This window comes from Lycorma delicatula, chromosome 1 (genome assembly GCF_047948215.1).
Source record: "Lycorma delicatula isolate Av1 chromosome 1, ASM4794821v1, whole genome shotgun sequence".
NCBI lineage: Eukaryota > Metazoa > Arthropoda > Insecta > Hemiptera > Fulgoridae > Lycorma > Lycorma delicatula.
The window spans coordinates 168,386,040-168,410,574 of record NC_134455.1 but is presented as its reverse complement, the minus strand read 5'-3'; the positions used below and the strand labels follow the sequence as shown (position 1 = coordinate 168,410,574).

Genomic DNA, 24,535 nt, shown 5'->3' with positions numbered 1-24,535 from the left:
TAAATTCATCGGGAATTTTTCATTATTTACGTAAAAAAAAAAAAAAAATAAGCAAACAAGTACTGTACCTATAATGTAACTTGTCCTAAGCGACTCACCGGACCGATTCGTCAACGTCCAGAAAAAAACTAAATTGATGACAATTTGTATACATGTATTTCTTACGATGTACGAGCATACTAATATAGGATGTTTTTTTAAATTTCGAGTTTGAAGGGTTAAAATAGAGTAACAATGAAATTTACTTTTTTTTTAATTTCTCGGTAATGAATGAGGATATCAACTTGACTTTTTGCATGTGTAATTTTCATGTAAATCTGTAAACAAATTTCTAGATTTTTTAAATTCTATCTTGAAAGTGGTAAAATATCTACTTGACTAAATCCATAACATAAAAATAATTAAGATTTAAAAAAAAAAAAGAGAAACGAAGTACGATGACTTCCTAGTGCGTTTGTAGGGTAATGCTAAGAACCGGAAAAAAATACATTTTTACCCGTTTGAAGTACGTATAACCCGTTATAACTAATAGTTTTAAGATTGAGGCCGACTGTTTTGAAACCTACATTCTTAGATCACTCAAAGTTATGGCCGGTATTAACCAAACTGTTGCTGTGAAGAAATTTCACTACGCTGATAGTTTTTATAAATTGAACAGGCTCTATTATTATTATTCTCCATAAGCATGAGTTTAATGAACATAGGCTGGTCCAGGCAGCGGAGCCCTCTCGCTAAACGGGAAGGACGAGCGAAGCGAACCACATCCGGCTAAATATCCCGCGACCGCGACGGGAAACGCAAGTAACCGTGTAGTGCGGGCGAAGCCGCGACGAGGATGATAATTGTAATTACCATCTTTTTATTTCGCTTTTGCTTATAGTATTTTAGCTTTTGGCTTTTAGCTAATAATTGGCTTTTGTAACATTTTATCTTTATTTGGATTTTGCTTGTGAGTTTATATTGGATTACTTTAATTCAATAACAAGATGATTGGTCTGACAACGATTGTGCAGTTTTCTTATCTTCCTTTTTTTGTTTTTTCTTATTTAAGTGTTGGGCAACAATTCGTTGTTTATCGTATATTCCTTCTATATTTTTAACAAAAAAATTTATTTACCATTTTATCAGAATTTAATGAAAATCTAAAACAATATTCTTGATTAAATAATTTTTATTTATAAATAAATAACTAAGTTCGCTGATAAAAAAAAAATATTGCGGATGAAACCCCATTAACATAGCAGGCGAAACCGCGACAGGAAAATGCTAGTGTGTGTGTGTGTGTGTGCGCGCGCGCGCGCGCGCGATTTATACTAAAAAGATGCAAAATTACTGTGAATGTTCTATGATTCATGGGAAATTTGCTTTATTAAATTACACGTAAGTAAGCTATATCAATGTCAAGAAGCAGACCATTTAAAGAATGAAATAGGATCAATATTTTAAAATCGAGACCCCACTACTTGACACAGTCATCTCAATCGGATTCTGCGCCCCTGTCTTTAGCTAATCCTTGAATTCATTTTAAAACAGTTTAATTTTACGAGAAATAAATTGTTTATAACTCAATCAATAAAAGTTATCGATATAAAGCAAAACACTTTCACTCGGTTTGATTAACTACATTTATCTACATACACCTAACATAATAAATACACTAACGTAAAATCACAAATTATTGAGTGGTTTAATTACTTTTAATAACGAAGTACATTTTAACAGGTGAAAATAATTAATTTTACAGTTGTTTATTGTTATTACGTACATTTAGACCGACAAAAAATTAAATAAATAAAAAATAATTGCAGAGTTGTATAAGATTATACAAGATATACATCAAAATTAAACGTATTACCAAGTGCATAGAAAATAAATTAACTTCAAAAGAATTACCCGTTTCACGACTTAAATCATTAACTTTAATCACATGTTAGGCTTATAATAGTAAAAAACAAGTTGTACATTTAAGCTCATTAAATAAAAACATGCTTTAAAAACACTAGAATCGAATAAGTAAATGTAATAATAGTATTAAGAATAAAAAAGAACAGATGTAACTAATACAAAACAAGAAAAAATAAAACATAGAAGATCATACATAATAAAAAATATATTCAAATAAAACGTCATTTTAATTAAGATCTATTATACAGATAATATCTACTACAATTTTTAAAAAGAGGGGATTTTTTCAATAAAATAACTAAAAAAATAAAATAAAATAACTGCAAAGAAAACACGCATCCTTATATATATGCTTATGAATACACAAGAAAAAATTCAAATACTACGTATTTTATTTGCCAACAATACAAGAATCGGTGAACTAAAAGAAGATAAGACGTCGGAAAAAAGTAAGAGAAAGAAAATAAAAGATTAGAAGTTAGCGAAAGACAAGCAACAGTAGAGAAGAAAGTGATAAAAGGATGCTTATACGAGAAAGAATCAAACAAACAAAATTTTAACGGATGTAACAATTAAATTTTTTTAGTTGAAACTAAAATTTATAATACATGCGAGATAACATCATACTGTCTACAAAACAAAATAAGAAAGGCAAAAGCATATTACGAGCCGACTAAACTATGTTGAAGTTTGAGTCGCACCAATAAAATAATAGCGTAACTCTTATGCTTCCTACAACAATTGTTTTAGACGAGAAACAAACCGCAGCGTCTGCTTAATTATCACTACTAGTACTAGCTAGTACGGTGCACAAGAATTGGAGGCCAGTTAATAAATGATATCCATTAACCGTTTCTAAATGATTCTGTTTATAAATACAGAACAGGAAAAAATGTATGCATATAAGATAAAAAGAAAATTTTTAAGAAACATATATGGACCCAATTAGGAGGACGAAATTTATAAACTAAAAAGTGAAACAGAGATTTATAAAAATACAGAAAAAATAAAAGACACCATCCAATTTTATGGGCATTTATACAGAATAAGCGAAAACAAATTAACAAAACAAATATTTACCTTTTATAACAGTAGAACTATTAAAACTAGCTGGTTTAGAGAAGTAGAAAACTATCTTAAATCTTAAAAAATCTCCAAAGAAACCCGTTTAAATAGAACCAATTTAGAAAATTAAACAAAGAATCTAAGTTTCCAGAGAAGAAGGATTAGAGAAGTGTAGGAAAAAGTGGACCGAGGAAGAAAAACAGCAACAGACTGAAAAAATGAAAAAAAATATTGGTAAAACAAAAGAAGTTCCAAACTATTATAAAAATGTGATCCTGAGTGGTCCGGACGAACAAAAAAAAAAAAGAAAAAATGTATGAAAGTATTGACAGTCCAGTAATAAAATGTTAAAAAGTGGTCAAGGCAAGAAAAAGTATAAATAAATTAGTCATACAGAAATGAATCTTTTTCTTTAATATTAGTTACGGCAGTAACAATTACTGGTAACAAAACACGGTTATAGGAAACATAGAAAATAAGAGAAAAACGTATTTGAAATGAAACTCCGTAAAACTATAATGAGAATTCGAATAGAATTACCTTTACAGGATTGGCTTTCTTCGAAATAATACGATTTAAGAAGAATCGAAATAAGAATCAAGATCAATAAAAAAAAGAAAAAATTAACTAATACACATATTTAACCGGGTAAAATTAATTAAATTTACATCATCTTATCCGAGCATTCAGTTATCGTTAATTTGGGAGAAGAAACTGTAAAAAATCAATACCTATACTAAATGTACTACATCACTACCAAAATTGTACTAAATCACTATTTATACGAAAATAAAAATCTATTTACAAGGCAGAAGAGATAACTGAAAAAAGGGGTTTTATAAAATAAATGGTTAAGATTAAAATATTACATGACGAAGAAAAATAGAATTGTCAAATGAAATATAAGAAAAATGAAAGCAAAAATATAAATTAATAAATAATAGAAAACATTTCTTAAAAAAAAATTAATTTTAATGATTAAGAAAGCTAAGAATTAAGAAATGTAAGAACTGAAATGAGAGTGAATACTTTAACGCTATTGATAAATAACTTGTTTAGTCGGACTAAAAAAAGTAAAATGTAAGTGACAAAAACGACAGTTTCATCAAAATCGAAAAAAAAATGAGTAGTTTCTGTTTCAAAAGGATTCTATTATTTTAAATCTTAATTCTGTCCCTCTACTGAAACACCCAGATTATTGAAATAACACAATGGATGATCCTACCGACTTCTGGCAGGCGACCGATCCAGGTTGTTTGATCAATTGTTAAGTTTAATCGATTGTGATTCAACATCGCTACTGTATACATAATTTCTCGGCACGCAACTTTACTATAAATGTAACGAGCCCATAAATCCTTTTACCACAACAAGGCATTAAACAGCCGACCGACTCTTATTCTGTCAACCGGAGCAAAGGGGTCTGCATTTAAACGGTAGGTAGAATTCAAGGAAGGTAAAAAAAAGTACTAGAAAATATCGGTAGCGACAACATTTAAATAACTACAAGGGAATAATTCACTTTTTATTCTGAAATAATAAAAATACTTTCCTATTTTTCTGAGAACGACGATAAACTACAAACAAATACGTTTTATATGATTTGAATATATACAACATTAATATACTATATTAATCTTATACTATAAGATAAGATATAGATTCTTATATATTATATTATATAAGAATATAAGACTTTATTTTATTTATACGCTTAATTTGCTTTGTCTTATTAATTGTAATTGTTACCATTAAACCACTCCAAGGTAAACGATTACAAATTTACTGTAGCGTATATAAGGCAAGAAAGCGCACAATTTAACAATATAAATTGCTTCATAATCGTCAATTGACTGAGAAATTTACTTTTCATCCTATTAATCTAAACTTAATTTAAACAAATTAAAAATGAAATGAAATATTTATTTGTTTTGACTTTCACTAGTTAACACCTCTTACTCTAATAATCATAAGAATTTGAAACAAATTCTTTCTAGGAATATAAAGCTCCAGAAAAGTAAAGTTTTCTTACTATTTCTGGATATTTGTTCCGCTAAGTGTTACATATATATCGAGTGCCCTAGACCACCCGTCCGCCCCTTCAAAAATTGGAGTGATTTTTCTGGAAATGCAAAAAAGAAATGATCGCCAAGTCGGAGGCGCTCTACCTTTTGATTATATTGACAACTTCCGGGTTCGACAGGAAGTGAACTACCTAGATCGGAAGTTCAGTTTCTTAAATGGGACACATTTTTCAACACGAATTTGGATTCTAGGGACAACGATAGGTAATTCTTGTCCGAAACATTTTCACATAAAGTGTCATCTTTAACATCTAAATAACCTTCGAACTTTACCTAATCCTGAATTTCATTCAAAAATTTTTTTAAGCAGCTAAAATTTGATTTTTACAACAAAAATTTACAATAGTAAAGCTTCCGGTTCTGTAATAATAAGTACTACGTTCCATCGAAAAAGTAGAGATCCTATCAAAATATTCTAGTCCCGGTCGAGCCCACCGTTTGTTAGGATACACGTGGTTTACAATAAAATCCTTTCCATTTCTTTTTATCATTACCGAGAAGTTAAAAAGAATTTAGGACCAGTTAGAGTTTAAAAATGGTCATTTTAGGAACAAGGAAGGCACTTTTGGGAAAAATGTCTCAAAAGACATACGTACTTTTGTGCGTGTAATACAAATCCGTGTTAAAAAATTATGTTCAGTTTAGAAAAATGAAGATCCGGTTTCGCTAACCCATAACCCACTTCCGGTCAGAACCGGAAGCTGGTATCACCAAACGCGAAAACATATGTGGTTTACTATTGTAAATTTTGTTTGTTTTGTAAATATCAAGTTTTTGGGGCTTAAAAGAGTTTTTGAAAGAAATTCAGGACTAGGTAAAGTTCGAAGGTTATTTAGAGGTTAAAGATGGCAATTTATGGAAACATTTTTCGGACAAGAATTACATATCTTTGTCCCTAGAATCTAAATTCGAGCTGAAAATATGTGTCCCATTTAAAAAAAAAAGAACTTTCGATCTAGTTAGCCAACTTCCTGTCGAAACCGGAAGTTGGCTATATGACCAAACGGTAGAGCGCCCCCGACTTGGTGATCAGATTTTTTTGCATTTCCCAAAAATCACTTCCTTTAATTTTAGAAATGGACGGGTGGGCTACGACACCCGATGTATATATATATATATTTTTACATTAATTTTTGTTATTAAAACCTCGGACTAGTTTTCATTCATGTGGTTTAATTTATCTCAGGTTTATCCTAGTTGTTACTGTTCTATCAGCTGTGAGTAACCAAGTCATTAGCCACATTACTGGTTTGTGTTTCTCACGGGCAGTAGGGAATACCGTATGAAAGATCAGTGCTTTTCCAATTTATCGAATTTATATCCAGCGACACTAATTTTTGCAACTACAGATATCAGAACAAACATCAGACGCGCTGACTGTTCCCAAATGCTGTTAATCTCATTCGCCAGAATTTAATACTTCTGAATATCACGTTGAAATTTTTGCAAATGGACAAAACGACAAGACACAAGTATATCGACCAGAAACATCATAGTAAATAACTTAAATCATTGCCTAAAACTTAAGTCTCTGCTTGTTCTACTCAAAGCAGTTAATGCAAAATAAAGAGGGTGATTGTACAGAGATAGTTTTGGTTTTTTTCTTACTTCGTCTGACGACTTTATTCTCGGAGGCGGATATCGGTCCATTAGGTGGATTCTCATTAGCCTAGATAGATATTTCTGGGGAAAGAAATTTTGTTTGCCACTCCTAAGCGGATAACAATCTTTATCATTTAGCACAATATCCTTTGGTACATAATAATCTGATCAGTCATAAACCTTAGTCCCGGGAAATAATTCACTGAAGAATCGTATGCTGTTTTATTACATCGTATGCTTATCTTTGTAAAAACGTCGACTGTTCTCCATTACACTCCTTTCAGTGTATAATCTCTTGTGCGTATCTATGTTATTAATTCCTATCAGTAAGGCAACAATATGTTATCGCTAAGTTATTATCTGATCTTCTTAAAATACCGTACATAATAATACCGTTAATAATAAGCAACAAGAGGGGATTATTTCAGTAATAAAAAGGTTCGGCGGTACTTAACATACCATTAAGTATTTAAATAAAATCAGCCGTAGAAACATTTAAAAATCATTTTACCGCAGATTCTTTATTTATTCCCATAAAATAAATTAGGTAGATTATTTTGAGAACCCATTCCAACTGTAACGTGATCAGGGAACATCCTACCAGTTAACCAACAATAAGCGATCTATTTAAACTGAACCTTAAGCAGCCACTAAAGATTTTGAAAACGCATACACTACTTCTTTCTGATATAAAAGAATACTTCTTTATACCCTTAAACCCTAAGTTCTTTTAAACGAATCTAAGTGCAATTTTTTTTTACAATATTTTAATAATTTAAAATATATTTGTAATAAACCTGAGTGGATAAGAGTTATGTGGAAAATGTTACGAAGCCAAATAAAACAGCAATAGAGCTCCATAGGTTTTAAAAAACCCGCATGAAAACATTTTTTTAAATTTCCTTACGTTGTAAGATTAATAAAAATATTAATCTTTATAATTTATTAAATTATAAAATTGATAATAAAAAATTAATAAAAAGTAAAAAAACTTACAAACAAGAAATAAAATTTTTACTTTCCGTGACATGAGTACCGAAAATTAAGAAAAATGTACAGTATAGAAAGATGACCGCAGAGGTCACCCATATGCGATCCGGCTACACAACAGTGTGGGGTCTTGATTAATCGCTACAGTGGCACTCCCCGATGGTACACTAGAAGCACAACACGGTAAACGTGAATGAAAAATGTTCTTGTTGTTTAAATGGAACTAGATAATACATGGCTGCTAGTCAAATAACCCGGTATAATGCCACCAGCAGTATCAAATAAATGTAGATTCATTTTCATTGGAGAAAATTTTAAAACGATTTTCAGTAATTAATCTAGATGAACTCATTAAATATTGCTTCTCATAAATAAATAAAAAAAGACAAACTAAAACAACCAACAGTTAAAAGCGATTAATAATTAATATGTATTCGTATCACAAATTTATACTTTATATTTATATCTGTTATATCTTTATCTTTATATCTGTTTGACAGTAAATAATGAAATTTAAATGAATGGCTTCTAAATTTTTACTTTATTGTAAATAACAAATTTTAAAATGTATGTTTCGGAATAATCTAAATAGAAAAATGTAAATAAAATTACTTCAGTAATTAAAAATAATATTTTTCAGCGTCAATATTTCTTAAAAACTGAACAAAATTAAAAATATATTAGTTACTAGCCAGTATTACAAAACGTTATGAATGAAAAGATGAAACGAAAACCTTATTTCAAATCTGTAGTTATCAACATATACTTAAATCGTTGGAGTATCTCTCAGGGCAATCGCTACATTTTGATAGAAAGTTCGAAATTATGATAAATAAACGTTTTAAAATTTTAGGAAAAGGAAATTATGATAAAAACAACAATCAAAAATAAATAAAGATTTAATCATTCTCAAGGATGACACCTTTACACTTATGAACTGTTTAACATTTCTTACATGCGAAATCCATTGAAAATCACTAAATTACAATAAAATGTTGAAGAAATACCGAGTTTAATAGAGAACCAATTAAAATTTTGGATGGATTAATAAATAGAATTTCATAATTTACGACATTCTAAAAACAGCAAGAAAAATATATTCAATAGATCTGCAAGCTGATCTTTATTGGATCAATGCAAATAATTAAATATTTTCAATACTGACACTGTTTAGTAAATATACGGGGGGAGGGGTCTCTCATACACCGAAAAAAAGGGTTTTTTATTATACATATTCCACACTATTCTACATAACTTCTCAAATTAGTGGAAAATAGAAAATTATGAAAATAATTTTTGAATGGCAGAGAAAGGAAATGTCTCTTAAATATTTTCATTTATTTGAAAGGGGATTTAGTCAATAAATCATCATCGTTCAAAATACTGAGTTAACGAAACACTGATATCGAATAAAGTTAAATGATTTATGCGTTTCTCAAGTATAACATGAATAATAAAACAGAATAAAGATTCCACACATTAATTACTAGGGAAACGTGTATTATTATGGAAATTATAAACAAAGCTTAATAATAATACTAAAAATAATAAAACCTTTTTTATGAGATAAAATATCAATAAATTATTTACCATAAAATATCCTAATTAATTCCGACTTGTATTTTCAGATTTATTGCTGTTTAATGTAAATCCTTGTTAAAATTTTTAACTAATCAAAATTAATTATAATATAAAAATATGTAAAAGGTAATTTCTTTATAAAGATGAAATTTCATTAAATACGACTAAATTCAAAACAAAACGATAGTTTTAACTAAGTAAAATTTATTTATCTATTCACAGTAAAAGAAAAATATAATATTTTTATTAATCGTTAAATGTTTCAGTCACGGCAAATTCAGTTTAATTCAAATAACAGTTCATAAACCATTATTATATATGTACATAAATACGAAAAATTGCAAAATTAAAATGAATTTCACGTATTAAATGAAAACAATAATAAATATAAAATATAATTTAAATAAACGGGTAAAAAGATAAAAATATTTTACATATTTATTATTCGTATATGTAATCCATATTGTTTTTTATAAAGTAGTTAAATTATTGTTTAATAAAAAGTTCAACAAATTATATCCTAACACCAAAATATAAATTATTTATGAAATTAAACTTTTGCACTAAATGCTTTTATTTGTTTTTTCAAAGTGTGTCTGTTTATTTCGCAGAAGTCTCTGCTTCATCACAACTTCATGTAATTACATGTACTTATATAAAAGTTTTGATGAAGCAAAGACCTTGGTGACGTATTAAAAACATGGAACGGTAAAATAAAACGAATATATGAAAAAATTAATTTTATGAATAGTTGAGTTACTACTTACTACATTAACTTAAAATAAACGCGATTTATTCTTGATTTGAGAAATCTATATTGTATTAAATATATTCGAAATGTGTTTTCGTAGCAAAATATTAAATCGCTTATATGAGAACAAACCTGAAAAACAGTCTAGTAGACTGTTTTTCAGGTAAGAGAACAGTATTTTAATGGATTGCAAAGGAAATACTTTAAGCCGTAACTGCGGTTTTAAAATGTTTATCACTATCATTCTTTTAAGGTAATTATTGTTTGATTCAGACGGCGAGAAAATGGACATTCTTACTAGGCCCATCACTTCAAATTATTGTCGCTCGATCTACCCCTCTTCTACACAGACAACTCGCCGATCAGGAATCATCACTAATTAACGACGGGCCTGTATTTCACAGGTTTTTTTATAATTATATATCCAGAGGGGTTGAAAAAACTACGGTTAACTGGTAGATCACAGTATGATATTTCATTCTGTTTTTATTCATCTAAATCGAAACAGATAGTAATGGAGTTCCTTAATTATATTCTATTTTACAGCATCTGTAAAAATCAGGATTTTTAATGTATAACTAATAATTTCGTTTGAGTTTTTAATTCAGACTTTGAAATCTTATTTAATCAGAATAGCTCTATAAAAAAATATTTGTAACATCTATATGAACTCTAATCTTTAGCAGAGTTATTTGTCGAGAGAAGACATTCAACCGCTTCAATTTTCTTGAAAGCACTAACAGAAAGATTCTTTTAAATAACCAATATAGATCTCTATCATTAAGATACGATTTTGTAAACAATTTTTTATTTTTGTAAGGCAGCAACAATAACAAAATCCGTAACATCACTTTTAACTGAAGTAAATGGAGTCCCAATGAATCGTAGAGATTTTTTTAATTATATAGATGTAAACTACGAATAATAAAGTACAAGAATAAAAGAAAAAAAGAGAACACGACTAGAGTAGTAAATTAATTAAATTTGATGACAAATACGAGTTACCACCTGGCTGCTATATGACGGCAGTTGACATAATTCTTTTATATGAACACGCGTGCGTAAATACATACGTACAAAATGACAACAGAAGGCTAACACATTAAAGACAAAGCCCGGTTTGCAGGCTTCCGTTCTTGTCTTCTGAAACTACCAGTTTCAGGTCTTGTACAGAGGCCGTTTTTTTTTATTCACGCCCACACAATTAATTAAAGAATTCTATTCGGGTATACCTCCTAATTTATGTCCTCTTTTTGTTCGGCTAGTTAACCTTCAGTAAGAACCACGCAACAAACGCGGAATTTATAAACCAAAACGAAGCATTCTTGGTTCTTCAAGTTCTTTTGTTTTTTTCCAATTTACAGAGTACTTAATCAAAACTGTCAAAACAAAAATATTATATATGATAAAAAATTTACTCCGAGTATAATGACATGTCAACTGGTTTAAAATTAATAAATTCAGACGTACATAACTTTTTTCCTAACCGTTAAATTGTTGAAGTGTCGGTACAACTTCACAATGAAGATAAATCATGGACTTTGTAAAAGAAAACCTTATTAAATAAATCTTTGTTTACGTCAATAATAACATAACAAAAAATAAAATGAAATATAAAACGAAATCGTGATGTATTATAATATCAGGGTTTTATTATTCTTAAACTAAAGGAGGCCAACAGTATGAATAACTGAAAATGTATAAACTTTATATCATTAATTGTAAAATTTAAGGACAAAAGTCGGCAACAGAATTACAAAGAATACAGAAAGAATATTGAGATAAAAAAATATTCCGGAGGCGCAATTAAGAAATAAACGTGTAATTGCGCGTACAATAAGAAAGACGACTGTTGTTGGTAAACTGATGCGGAGAACCTGCGTGGCACGAGCAAATCAGTTGTTTATCTATATGAAACGAGAAAAATAAATGCAGCAAATAATTTTGGACTGACCATCATACATTATTAAATATGCACAGAATTCTAGAGAATTCCCGATTTAAAATAAAGATTCTGTCATCATCGCTCAAATGTATAAATTTTATATGTTTAATGTAGAAAAATGCAGTTACCAGGCGGTGAAAAAAATGAGACAAAATATAAAAAGAATCATGAATGAAAGAATCATAAAAGAAATCATGTATGATAAATTAAAAGTTATAAAATATTATCTGTAGTAAAAAAATTATAATAATTAAAAAAGCTTGTTTATAATAGGACTACAACACAATAACCGTACAAGATTTAATAATAATAAAAAAATTAAGACCTGTAATTAAACATTTTAAGAAACAGTTTAAGCAGCAAAAATATACATAGTAATAAAAAATTATATAAGAAATTAAAAAAAAAAAAAGTTTAATATGTAAAATAGATGAAAACAGATTTTTATAATATTTTAAAACAGGAGAAATTTACAAAAAATTGACAAAAGGTTATGAACTATAAAAGATTTATAGTACATTCGTCTATCGAACAGACATCCTGACCCCCGTAGGAGAAGACATCCGCCTTGTGACGATGCCTGTTGCCACACCTCCCCTCCGTTACTAGCCCTGATGGGGTTTAACCGGAGGCCGTCTTTTACACCTTCTAAACTGTCTACCAAATAGACAGTATATATATATATGTAATGTTTTGTTTCACAACAAAAAGGGATACAATAATTTACTGGTTTACAATACCTCTGTATGTTTTTCTTATGGCTGCGATAATTAATAATCGACCACCTGAGGTACAAAAAGCAATAAAGATAGTTACTTTCTCTTAAATTAATGCTAATTATATAGCGATTCATTGTGTTGAACACCGTGAAGGCGACACTATTATAGTAGGACCGAACTTCGTCTGATTTCGATGGGCCTGACATGGTGAAATGCAACAATATATCCGGATCAATAAAGAAGGAAACTACTTCACCCCTCATTTTCTAAGTAAGCCTGGCAAGGGATTTATTATTCTTAAAAATGATTATATATGTAGCTATATGTTCTTTATTAATACATTTTTTGAGACCGTATACAGATACAACTACATCTTGAGAGGGGATTATCTGTATTATTAAACATTTGTTTTTCGGATTAAAGACTAATTATCATTATAATTTTTATTCGGACGTATTCAATACATAAGATTGCGCATATAAAAAACACCATCGAAGCATAAGTTTTGTACTACGTACAAAACCAAATAATTATAGCAACGAATAAAATTTGTTTTATTATATTCGCAATTACTGTTAAACAACCAAGAGATGTACCGCACAAGTAAGTAACCCTGTAAAGTTTTGTATTTATTCTTTAATTTTTAATAAGGAGATTTCAAAAAATAAAAGCCTATTTAAAAAATAAAAATTGTAATAACGTCGCTGTTGAACTTACCCAATATTTGCGCAGAGCTTAAACTTAAATTCTTCTTCAACTACCTAGTTCAGAATTATCAGTTTTACATCCATATGAGAAAGAATATTTTCTATTTTCTTATTTACTTTAAATTATGTAGAGAAAATAAAATAATAAAAAATATTTTTGATTTGTATGTTAAACTGGGAAAAGTGTATAAAAATTCACAAAAACGTACATCTGACCAAAGTAATAATAAAATTTATTTAAAAATAGTCATATGAATTATATTTTGTTTTTTGAGGAAGGTAAAAAACAGGTACGAAAGATGCTTCATAAATTTCACACTCCTTTAATATTCCGTACCTGTCAACTGTTCTTTTAAAAATAGAACAAATTCTATAATACACCAACTGCCTCACGAAAGTTCATGATAGCAGATTACCAGTAAAAAAAAATAAAAGTCGTCCGTAACAGACGAATATATAAACAGAATTATGTAACCGAAATATTAGAATCTTTGACTTAGGGAACATCAAAACGTTGAATAATAGACAAATTTTGAGAGGAATTTTTTACTTTCTTACTGTTAACATAAACAGCAGAGAAATAAAAATTTATAATAATAACAGTGACAATTTTAAATATTAAAATTATATTAAAAAGCTGACATAAAAGTTTTAATAATTTCATGGCATCGGTTATTTATTCTCATATAATGGAAAATAATGGATACATAAAAATAAACCAAAAAAAAGAAATTTTTTAATTAAAAAATCTGATATCATTAAATCTGATCGGCTCCCCCATCCCAAAGTATTTTTTTTTAGGTCACTTGCGGTAGTACTCTGCCTAGGAAGACATAAAAAATTAGTTAAAAAATATGCAGTAAATAAAAAGTTAGCTTTTTCGTTTTTGGGAAGGGTAAATTTTTGTTTAAAATGAAGAAAAACATGCACTAATGTATTGAGTTTAATATAAAGTGGGGTTATTTTTGCAAACGTTTGAGAAAACTGACCCCAAAAAAACTATATACCCCTCCCCCTAGAGATATTGACCTCAAAAGTTTACCAACAGATTGCGCCATTGGCTCTGTACAAAATTTCATCGAAACTGATTTACTGAGTCAAAAATTATTAAGTTTTAAATACAACACACGTAGGTACATACGTATAAATATTACCCCACCATTTTTTTTTGTGTTTTTTAAACACTGGGTCATGAAACGTCGAGAAATAAAAAAAAACAATTCCCCCATTTTTTGACCGATTACCATACTTTTCTTCTTGCAGCGTAGCTCTAGAGCTATGATCCAAGGAAAATAAAAATGGAAATACTGTGATATTCAATAAATGTAATTTGTTGTGAATTTAATAAATAAAATCTTTATTTAAGTGATTTTTTTTCATTATGATTTTAATATTCAATTTTTTACCGCGTTTTTCAGACAATGGAGAACGGTTTATTTTTTAAAATATCAAATCCAAGGACTGGGTAAACGTAATTTATTTACCACTAATATTTTACTCAACAAAAATCCGCTTGAAAAAATTTCATACGTCGTATATCATGACTGTTTGGTCAAATTACCGGTTTCTAGAACCAAACCAAAGATTAATTCGCCTCTTTTAAACCGTCCATAATGGAAATTAAATTATTACCCACCGTTTTATTTTTTTCTATTAGAAAAATCATTTCGCAAAGATTACAGAAGAGTAACTACGTTTTTGTAGAATACTGTTGGTAATGGAAATATTTAACAATTTTTCAACCGAAACCGATAGCATCACGAGTATATAAACAGGGTTATATATATATAAAATAAATACATATATATATATCGTAATCCGTTGAAATATATAAATACTGAAAAAGACGGCACACCAATAGGATGTTAAGGATATTTATCAATGTTTTTACAATGATCTAAGATAAGCGATATAGCCGATCAATTGTAAATCTAAATAAAAATACTAGCGGTTCGTTATTGTATTCACAGCCTTACTCACTAATAAAAAACAAAAATTGCATGTAATCATTACAGTTATACAGAATTTGATAAAATTTAAAAAAAATGAAATGGTTTGAAGAATTATGTCAATAATTAAGAAATAATTACTAAAAATTACCTTAATATAATAAAAAATGATGTAGTGAATCCTAAATCAATAACACATACACCGACGAAAAATAAATACTGAAGCATTAAACTAATTAATTACTAAGGATTATATTAAATAATTACATCGTTAGGATATAATTACAACAAACTTGTGAAAAAAACCCACATGTTCAAGCCATAAAAAATACAATTAAATATTAAAAATATATTAATTAACATACAACCGATAAAGCGATGTAAATAAAATTTTACCACAAAATACTGTGCTTGTAAAATGATTAAAACAAAAAAAGGAATCGCCTCAAAAGTGAATGAACAAAGCGGTACGGTGGCAACAGTACAGGAAGAAATCGATGATGAAGAAGAAGTAAAATATACGAGAACTTCCGGCTAGCTATAAATCTGAGAGGAACTATCAGGGAACGACGGAATAACCCGGGAATCAAGAGGGGTAGCCGACACTACACTCCCACTTCCCTAGGGACATCCCATGTATGGACTCGTCAGCCGTAATCCCAGAAGCTCCAGCACTAGCTGACCGAACAGGAAAGTGATGACAAGCATTTCCATCTTCGTTTGCAAACAACTCTCTAAAAATAAAGAAAAATAATACCAACAACAAATTACCCCGACAAAACAACAAAGCACGAATTACGGGAACCTAACTAAAATGTGTTTACAGTCAACATAGCTTTAATTAATTTATACATTAATATAACTTACAGGCAGGCTGAAAACCTAACGCGATTATTATTTAACAACCGCAGAAAGTTTGCTTTAATAAAATTCAGTTATAAATAAAATAAATGATAAATCAGACGACTAAGTACGTTTCAAAATATTTAATCGAAAAAAAATTAATAAATTTTCAGTTAAAATAGAAATAATGAGATACAAGAAATAAGATTCAGTAATAGCAATTTACTAATACTATTACGATAACATAAACAAGCAAGCAGCCATAATAACAGTAATTTTCACATCAACGACTTCAAGTCTTAGTAAATTATTACGTACACGAGCCTGCTTAAGACAAAAACGCCACTGAAAAATCAAAATATATTCGTAAACATGAAGTACGATAAGCAACAGCTTTTCAACAGATTTATTACGAGGTTTTAAAAGTCTTATTTAATTAATACGAGTTACCGATAAAAAAATTTGTCAATAATATTACGTGTTTAAACCATTATAATTTCCAAAAATAGAAAGTTTTTTAATAAATAATCTCCAATTATTCGATTAAAAAATGGAGAAGCAAAAAAATATCATTTAATCATTACAATCGTACGGCATTTGGTAAAATTAATTACCTAATTCAGTATAAATTGTTTAACCTCTTTAATTACCGATTTACAATTATTTATCATAAAGCTTTATGCTAAATAACGCGTAGATAAATAACTGCTAGTGTGTATGAATTGGCAACAAACTGCTAAAAAGAATTTTTTGTTTACGGGCGGTAATCTATTAAACCAAATAATTTTAATACGGTAATAAACAATAAATTAAATAAACGCAAACGGTGTAAAAATTATTATTATTTAATGGGGGTCAAATATTTTTGTTAATATTTTCCTGTAACTTAAAATATTTCTCTAGTTAAATGGTTTCTTGTTACCGTCTTACCGAATACACTGTTATAATTCATTAAACCACCGAACCCGAAAGGTCCCGGATTTGAATCCCGGTCAGGTGTGGCATTCTTGATAAACTACAAAATTCCATTCCCATATCCCACACACAAGCTTCAAACTTATGTGGCGATCTCATTAAGAAAAAAACATAGGAAATATTAAGCTTTAAAGATTACAAATACATTCGGCTGATCACAAAGATTTCTGCGCATTGAACATTAATATTCTCAGAAAAAGCTACTAGTGCTTTTTGTATCTTAATTTTACATTAACGGTTTATAATCAAAAGAAACATCAAGAGAAATAATCTAACACAATAAAATTAATTTATCCCAGTTTTTTTTTTATAACCATTTCCTTTTTTGCGTGGTACTGCTAAATAAGGGTGCATTTAAACCAAAAGGAAGGAAAACTGGACGTTCACTTCTTAACTCTTTTTAAATAAATCTTTTCATCGTTACCTATTGATTTTCAATTCGGCTATTCGCGACATTATTGGAGCTGAATTAAGTGAAATTGTACTTAAAATGAGGAATATCTAATTTATCGGTACATAAATGCGCTAAACTAATTTAATAAGTCCAAAGTAACATTTAAAATAGGTAATATTCTTCTTCTTCCTTTTACCGTAGACCGTACTGCCGATTTCGACTCTCCAAGACAATTTGATTCTCTGGATTCGACCGGTTTACCGACTAAAATTTATCTGACATCCTGCTGCTGTATATTCTACAATGTAACGTTTTTGTTTCTTCCCAAACAAACAATCGCCTTCTGTAAGGCAAAGAATCCCAATTCAGTCACGATACTCAAAATTTGAGATTATCTTGCACGAACACGGGTCCGGAGCAGGAATTTAATTTCTGCATTTTACCGTGATCTAGCTTAAGAAAATGATAAGTAAACTTAATAACGACAAGACAATAACTTAAGACGACAAGTAAATTTAATAATCCACCAAAATATTAAAAACTGAACCTATAATAAAATATTGTTTTGAATAAATAATTACGTTTAATCCGAATGCTTACTTTTAAAAATATGTTTTTTTATTCGACATTAAACTTAGTGGGTTGACGGTACACGTATATCACAAAGATTTCACTGTAAGTAGACTTGACTTTCTTGCACAGCAGTATATGCTGTCTATGCTCTTGATCTAGACAAAACACTCGTAAATGTTAATTTACAAAGTTTTTACAACTTTTATTTTATAATTTTAAACTGAATGAATTATATTAATAAGTTTTGAAAGTAACGTAAGAAAATCTCGCAAGTAAAGTTTAAGTTTTTAGGTCAGAGGACAATCTATTTATTGAGCAATTCGTATAAAGTAGATTATAACTTTTATTTAAATAATAAAGCAACTTAAAACGCAAACACTCTTTGCTACAAACGAACCGCAACAATCCTTAAAGAATACTGTTAGCTAAGTGTTTAGATGTACTTGTACAACTTTTAATAAGGTGAGATGACTGGAGACAAATTTACATTCCAAACCAACTTCTTTCAAAATGTTGCGCTTTTCATTTTTAAAAAATAAACATAAATTTTTATTGTTTTACTACTCTAAACACAATATTTATATATTTTTTTTAATTCTGTACAATTTAATTAAGACATAAATTAATCAGAAATATAAGAAAAAATCAAGAATTATATATTTCGTTTGCTATTCTTTTGTTACTCCAGAATTGTACAATTTTTTTATAGAAAAAGTTGTAAATGTAGCATGTAATATACTTACTCGATAATGTGGCATACATGTGATTCGCTAATACATTAGATTCACAAAAATGTTGGTGATGATCTAATTCTTTTGTGAAGCATAAAAACAAGAATTTAGTCCAGTGATCTAGCATAAAGCCGTACGATAAATGCGTTTGAGTGAAAATCAGATGAACTAAATATATCGTAACAATTTATCAGATTAATTTTATCTATGACTGACATTGCTGAAAGAAAAATTATTAACAGTACAAGCTCGTTGGTTAATTGACAACGTCGCTGAAGTGATGATTTTTACGAATTAGTACGTATATCAGTTTAGTCCACATAAGAAAAACCATGCCGGTCTGCTTGGCGCCAGTGGTAGCGTCTCGGGTCCGAATCCCGGTCAAGTATGACATTTTCACACGTAACAAAACCACGTCCTACGGAACCTACTTTGCTTTTTATCAAAAACATTAAACGAGTAAAATATGTTGAAAACAAATAAGTCTTCCTCTAGATGGAAATTCATTTACAAAAAAGGCTCACCCTACAATTGTTAACTGCATATTCGCTCAAATATGAGGGCTGGCTTCCCAATTGTTAAACCAGAAAAAAAATTCGATTACCCAAAAATAAGCAAGATAAAACCAAGGATGGAAAAATTACGACGTAGTTAATCAACCATGAATCACAGATCACGAGTGTAAAAAGATTCGTAAACGATTACAAAAATAAGTATCATTCGGTGAAATAACAATAGCAGGTTTTAGTTACACCGGTAGTGAAAGTAAATCCTACCGTTGAAAGGGTTAAAGGTGTAGGTGCATCAAAGAGGAAGGCAAGTGTAAGTGTGACCTTTTAAGAAATTTTTTTGGTGGTATATTATGTAACGAGCACCATGAAACTAAAGGCAAATTGAACATTAAGAAATTGTATACTGCTGTATAATGTAATAAAATTTAAAAGCGAAGAGACGTTTCTTTCAAAGAAAATTTTAATATATTAATTTTCAAAATTACGAACAATATAAAGTAGATAACTTACAAAAAAAAACATAGGAACAGAACCGTACATATTGATATAACACACAAACACTCACAAAGTAGCTTATGCAATAACCGAAAATTCAAAGTGATTTATCCATGTAGTTGATGCGATTGAATGAGCAAAAAAAGACTGGTTTGATAAAAAAAAGTTTCTATTACTCACTAAAATAGAACGTTAAAATGCGACATAAAAGTTTTTACATCAAGGTAAAACTTTTTGTAACTCTGGAGTATAGTAATTTTATCAGGAATACATACATTCTCTATTTTACATACTACTATGCCGATCATTTTAATCGCTTAACATAAAAAAATAAATGACAACAAATGCAGAACCTACAGAAAGGACTTTCATTTGTTTTTAATTAATAGAAATGTGTCCAACTTTTCAATTTTTTTCTTTCTTAATCAACATTAAGACATATTTATATAATAAACTTGATAATATTGTTTTATTAAAATAAAAGCATAAACCTTACGTTTATAGTGAGAAGACATAAACAAAGAAAGAAACTATAAGTTTAACAGTGTAATCATATACTCGTATTAACACTGATAACACAGAGAACAAAGCTGAGATCAAGTGTAACAGTCAAAAATATCTTCATGGATTGTTCTCGAAACTTACTACGAGAACGAAAATGATGAGTCTGTAATTACGAAAAACACATCGATATTAAAAATTCTTTAATAATTAACACCTTATACGAAGGTGTTAATTATTAAAGACGGACGGACGGAATGTATATATTACGTCGGCTTTAACAAAACGAAAGAAAACTCTCGTGCAATGGAATTTAAATAATTAAAATGTTAGATGGCAACTATACAATGTAATGAATGCAAATTAGGAAAAGTTTGAAAATAAAAATATTTAAAAAAAATTCATAATAATGTTTCTACAAAAAAATTCGTAATTCTCTATTAAAAAAATTAAAAAAGATAAAAAACTAAGATGAAAAGAATCCTTACGAAATGACAAAAGTACACCGATTCGTCAGATGTGGCAGTAGTAAAAAATTGTACAAAAATAATTTAACTTAAGATAAATAAAAATAATCTGGCATCAAAGGGTAATGACCAGAATATTATTCCGAACATGATAAAAGAAGATGACACAAGAAAATAACCATAGAAAAAAGTTAAAACAGTATTATACAGTATAATGTTAAAAAAATAATAATTCGCTAGGTTTAACAAAGACTGCCGGCTTTCGTGGCGCGAGTAGTAGCGTCTTGGCCTTTCATCCGGTAGTCCTGGGTTCGAATCCCGGTCAGGTATGGCATTTTCACACGCTATTTGTCATTCATCTCATCCTCTGAAGCAATAACTAACGGTAGTCACGGAGGTTAAAAAAAAAGAAAGTTTACGACTAGTGAGATGGAATCAATCCTTTTATCTTATACACAAAAAAATAATTAACAAAACAAACGAAATGACTGAAAAACAAAATGGGTTATTTCCTTAAATTTATGGTTATTTCATTATATTCAATTACTTAAAAAGTAATACAGTTACCGTATTACTATTCTACGAGATGCGCAGATACATATTGTTACTTTTACAAAATTGTTTTCGAAACATCTACGTATTTTACTTAATATTCGTGAAGTTCATATATCCATTCGGTCTTTAAAACCTTACCATCAGAATCAAACTGATTCCTCCTTCATCTTTCAAAATAAATATTTTATTTTCTTTTTATAGATGAACGAGGGGTTTACTTGTACTTTATTTCGTTTATTTTTAAAATGTAATTTCCTACTAACACAAAACAGAAAATTCCACCAGACAACTTTTTTCAAGTATTCGAATACCGACAAAGAAAATATTTAAATAAAAAATTGGAAATTTTTTTTTTATGATCAAAGTGGTTGTAAATTAATTATAACGGAACATTACGAGTATATAAGATTACCGAGTAACAAGACTGCTTCTTGGTATCAGTTTCAGCGTCGATAGATTAATTCTACGATGAAACGATATTAAAAAGGTTCAGTCGTATAAGCAAGAAAAGTATGCATTTGACAATGTGCGGCGAGTGGAGTGCAGTGACCTGGAATGTAAAGAAAAACAGCAGCAGAAGCAGCACCCAATGCACTAGTACTGAAGAGACGGTGTGGTATTATCGCTCAGGGGGTGTAACTCCGTGTTTTGTACGCCAGCCCGGCTTGGCCTTATATATATTATAAGGGCTTCAGACTAAGAAGAAAGGGAAGATGTTTTTGCAGTGTAAGGGGATGTGTTCAGCGAGGGTAGTAACTTCGGGGGGGGGGGGGGCGTATTATGACATCGGATCCAGTGTAGTGTAGTGTAGCCGGTCCGCGCGCCGCATTTTGATATCGATTTTCACCCCTTTTTTGGGGATGTACAGTCACTGCACACACAATTACAATTAAACAATGTATACATGTAATCATAGAAGAAGTACCAGCCTGTACTGTACATGTTACTTTTAAAAACGTTTCAACATTTAATAAACCCTGTAGTTTCTCTCTTTCTCAATAAACGTAGTACAAAAAAAAAAAAGTGTAACATAAAATTCTTGAATACGAAATTGATAATATACTAGGAACGTTTCTGGATTAAAACTTTTAAAAGTTAAAATTTACGGTTTATGAATTCCAAGCACTGGCATTAAAATTTTCATCACTAGTTTATTCGGAGGTGCCCAACGCAAAGGTTAATCCATTCTAAGCTGAATTCAGAAATACTAAATGGTAAACGCTCCATTACTTTACAGAATTTCAGGGGTAAATTTTCCAAAAACGTCTTTTGGTTTCTATAAAATTTGTATGTTTTTATGGTTAAATTTTTAAAAAAATGTTTACGCATTTATTGAAAAATATTTACTTATTAATTTCCTTAAAAACGTTAATTAATTACGGAATGCATTTCACTATATAAAATATCGCAATTTAAGAATATTACTACTATATGTAGTATATTATATTACATTTTTTCATACGTTTTAACAATCTACTGATTAAATTTCAGGTTATAATTTATTAAAAAAGTAACAATTATTTTTATCAGTTTAAGGCACTTTACATTATCGGGTGCCGTTATAGAAACATTAGTCGGTGGAACATCGATTGATGCAGTAACGCGAGTTTTTACTACAGAAAATTATAGAAATAATTTATCAAAGTCGATAGAGAACTACTACATAAATGGATAAATATACTCACACTACTGACTTTCCGTATAAAAATCCGACGTTCCGAAGAACTGGAAAGTATATTTCTCTCATTTTTCAAGATAAGCTCATTTTTTAAAGGTCGCAATTATAACGCAATCAAGTAAGCTACACATACCAAACGCTCTAACACTTTTAAAAAGAATTGTAGCAATCGAAATTAATAAATTATTTACGTTTCGATAATTTTAGGTACGATCATAAAAAATGCCGTAAAAAATACAACATTTTTGAAAATTTTAAATTCCCTCGTATGAATATTTATTATATGGAATCCAAAAGATAAAAGGAGCTACAAAATTAAAAAAATATATATATATTTTAAAAAAACATAAAAATACTGAAACTAAAAGCAAAAATGTAGTATTCCATAACAAAAATTTCCTGGCGTAATAATTCCATCAAAACAATTTAACCGTTTTCTTTTCAGAAACTGGTTAACATGCTGAATTTCAAAAATTCAGCATGTTTAATCAATAAAAGTAATTTTTTAATACATTTTTGTAAGTGTTTGCACGAGTTAAAATATATCTGAACGTATACAATTCAACAAGAAAGTTACAATTTTATTAAAAAAAATTGTTTTTTTCCCATGTATTACAAAAATTGATTTTTTTTTAATGTAAAACCTTAATTTTTTAATGTTAAATTTAAAAAAAAATTAATGTCTACCTAATATTGAAAAGTAATAGCTTTTGCAATCGATTTAGCTTGATTACACTAAAAAGAGAAAAAAAATAATATGTTCCTAATTATTCAATTATTGTAAATTAATAATTATCCTGTACTGAGGAACGGAACGCAAGGATATCGGGAGATACGTATCTTCCTATTAATCGAAGAGCCTGGACAAAGGTCCCTTGTCGCAGGGTCTTTCTTATTATCGAGCGGGTATTTATTTATTTAATGGCGGTTATATATTGATTTTATTTTAGGATGAAATTAGGGATTGCGTTCCTTTGCAGATCGATTAGAAAATATTATTACTCGTACCTGGGTTATCCTTGAAAGAATAGCAAGGTATTTCGTCTTTCTCCCGGCGCTATTCCCCTACAGTCAATCCACTGAAGGCCTTTCGATGCCGGTGCCTTCCGGTTTAATAGGAATGCGCCTGATGGGACCCCAGTTTCTGCAGAGTGCAATGTACTCCCTCCGCAGTAGGAGTAAAGGAAAGGCAGTGTATATGATGCGTTATTTCATAGCACAAACGTATAATAATTTGTTATATTAAACTACTATCACCGTCTTTCTTCCCGCTGTAACGCATGGAAAGCGTGTGAATGTGGAGAGATATTTCCCTCTGAGTGATGTCGATCATACAATTGGTATAGTAAATATTCTTCTGGTGAAAAGATGGAAGGTATTACTTTAGTTCTATCACTTGCATTTAGTAGGCTTTGTGGAATTAAATGAAGGCAACAGGAAACTACTTTATTCCTCACTAACTCCGAATTAGCTATGTACGTGACGGCTGATTTTTTCAGAATAGGTATTTTCA

The 24,535-nt window shown here is 29.4% G+C and overlaps 1 protein-coding gene across 1 annotated transcript in view; it reads right to left on the bottom strand.

Moving 5' to 3' along the window:
* Eph (Eph receptor tyrosine kinase) overlaps positions 1–24,535 on the bottom strand; it is an 807,314-nt gene that overhangs the window by 259,684 nt on the left and 523,095 nt on the right. The window lies entirely within an intron of this gene.